Consider the following 2,937-nt stretch of genomic DNA (forward strand, 5'->3'; position numbering starts at 1 on the left):
ACAGTTGATAAATGAGAAAATATCTTTATTTGAATCTTCTGCACTCAAATATACCATGAGACCCATGAGTTGATTTGCAATCTCGTGATTGATATCCTGAGCCAAAAAAAGTAATCTCTCTCGATAAAGTCGGTTGTATAAGTCGACCCAAGTTGCATCTTCATCTCCAGGGGCTCGGAAAGGCACTTTTGGAACACCAACGGGCATTTGTTTTAATGGAAAGAAGTGAAGCACTATACTCTAATATGGGAACGTAAAGTATATGAAGTTGTGTAACATATGAACTCTGGATGGATGGTATAGGGGAGGTTTTGAACCTATCTGGAAATAGAGCTTTAGATGGATCAAAGATCCATGTAAAAGATCCTTCCATTATTCGAGTTGATAATGTAACGAATCACACTTTTACCGCTAAACTATACCCGCCACGATCCGATTGTAACATACGGATCGATCTTTTGTCCAACCAACCCATTTATATTTTTTTGAGTCTTTTCCGGATAACTTCGATCAGAGAACGATAAGCCCCATTCACTATTTAAATTATTTAAATTATTTAAATTATTTAAATTATTTAAATTATCAAAATTATTTAAATTATCAAAATTATTTAAATTATCAAAATTATTTAAATTATTTAAATTATCAAAATTATCAAGTATGAAACATTTTGTATAATTTGAGTCCATAAAGTCTTTTTTATCGGAACTGGGCCGATGGATCACAAATATAGATTCCGTAAATTGCTTTAGAGTTGTTTTAGTTGCAATATTTAATTTCTGAAGGGACTCCATTTTATCGATAGGCAAGTTTATTGAAAAAAACCTTGAGGAAACCAAGAATTCTTGTAATATTATTGACAACTTCCCGATCACTTTCATATTATAAAGAATAGATTGGTGGCCCCTATCGTCTAGTGGATCAGGACATCTCTCTTTCAAGGAGGCAACGGGGATTCAACTTCCCCTGGGGGTACCATGATCCATTCGTTAGGTATCCTAAATAATTTTAAATTACTGTCTTGTTCCTGGGTCGATGCCCGAGTGGTTAATGAGGACGGACTGTAAATCCGTTGGCAATATGCCTACGCTGGTTCAAATCCAGCTCGACCCAACCAATATCATCAATACCAATCTATCGGTATGGTTATATTCATGCTAATCATGAATGAAAAGATAATTGGTTATTGAACCCCGACATCGATATCTATTCATATCGTAGATGCCCAATTCCGTATGAATCGATACATTTCAAAAATGAAAGAGAAGGATAAGATATTTAATCGACCTAGCACTCGCATAATCTATATGACCTATCTAGCACCTATCATGAAATAAATATTATCTAATAGTAGGTGAACTGTACTGTATTGGGATTGTAGCTCAATTGGTTAGAGTACCGCCCTGTCAAGACGGAAGTTGCGGGTTCGAGTCCCGTCAGTCCCGATCCAATAGTAAGTGAACTGTGAATGATCATGTCAGGATCTGGACGGACTAGTCCTTATCATTCCAGGGTCATGGGGTGGGCCTCTGGATAAATTCGATATGGGATACTTCTTTCTATATCATCACCGAAGCGGGATAGATTCACAATTCCATCTAAATCGTGGAGATCCAAGCAAAATATCTCTCATGTCTGACGAACGTCTTCTGGAGGAGCATAAGGTTCTTATTCGTACGAATCCTATTCTTTCGAAATTATACCAGACATGTGTTGATCGGAACGTTTTCTGATGCACGTAAGTTTTTACTACTAGTCTTATCAAAAGTGATCGTATTAGGTTATACTATTTCCATCGAAGAATTCATTCAATCCATTAGTTAGATTCCGTTACTCGAACCAATTCTATCAATGACATACATCTATTTCATGGATCTTGAAAGAAAGATTCATTCATCTCTATGAGATCAAAATGAGATCAAATCTCGAGCTATTTTTGAACAAAGTTAAAATAAGGAGATCATGGAAGTAAATACCGATAAAGGGCTCATAAAGGGCTCATGTTTCCCACGAAGAAAGAAGGCTCGGGTGTCCATTTCTATTACATAGAGAGAAATATTTTCACCGAAATATGAATATGAAAATGACAACAAATCGGATTCGGATCCAGTCCGTTTTTTATCTTCTTTTATGAGGCGAACGACGGGAATTGAACCCGCGCGTGGTGGATTCACAATCCACTGCCTTGGTCCACTTGGCTACGTCCGCCCCGGAAAAACCAATTTATCTATCTACAGTCATTTCTTCCAAGAATAAAAAATGAGCTAACGTTTGTTCTTATGTGGGTCGTCGGTGACCTCTGATAGGGGATCAAAGCAAGATCGATGACTAACTCTCAACTCTCGAACAAGTTGTATGGCTTATTATCAAATATGTGATAAATATGAAGTATTTTGTATTTCTCCCGGAGAAATATCACGATCCCATCTTCCCTCCGTTCTTTTGAACGTGAAAGAAGAATCTTTCTTCTTTCGTATCGATCCTTTGTCTATTCACTCATGGGCGATAATTATTGTTTTTCCCTATTAGATTTTAGTTTTCAACTAACACAGTTTTGCAGATTGGTTCGGTAGATCCCACGTTATTCGAGTTGTAACGAACGGGCCATAACCATTAAAATGGTTCGGTGTAAATGGAATAGATCGAGATCTATCTCGATATTTATTGTATGTTTTATCTTGATACTAAGATCTTGTCCATCTGAACAACTCTGGGCAGGGTATTTGATCGGAGAGTCGTTGTTTAAAATGATCAAGGTTGTGGCTGTGTCGACAAGTTCGACCCTATTCGCTTATCATATATTCAGATTCGATGAATCTAGACCATTTGAACTTGTATCCTTCCTTCTCGTATTAGAAGGTATAGGGTTTTCCAATCTGGAAAATTTTGTTATCTTACATGCACGGTTAGGATACAATCAAGTTCTTTGTTATATTA

The 2,937-nt window shown here is 36.8% G+C and overlaps 1 non-coding gene across 1 annotated transcript; it reads left to right on the forward strand.

Moving 5' to 3' along the window:
• The first annotated feature begins 1,029 nt into the window (after nt 1–1,029).
• On the forward strand, nt 1,030–1,113 carry TRNAY-GUA (transfer RNA tyrosine (anticodon GUA)). The gene has a single exon. It is a non-coding gene; the product is annotated as a tRNA-Tyr (tRNA).
• Nucleotides 1,114–2,937: the final 1,824 nt, after the last annotated feature.

This window comes from Pinus tabuliformis, chromosome 9 (genome assembly GCF_031772625.1).
Source record: "Pinus tabuliformis cultivar Carrire ecotype Pingquan chromosome 9, CPIR1, whole genome shotgun sequence".
Taxonomy (NCBI): domain Eukaryota; kingdom Viridiplantae; phylum Streptophyta; class Pinopsida; order Pinales; family Pinaceae; genus Pinus; species Pinus tabuliformis.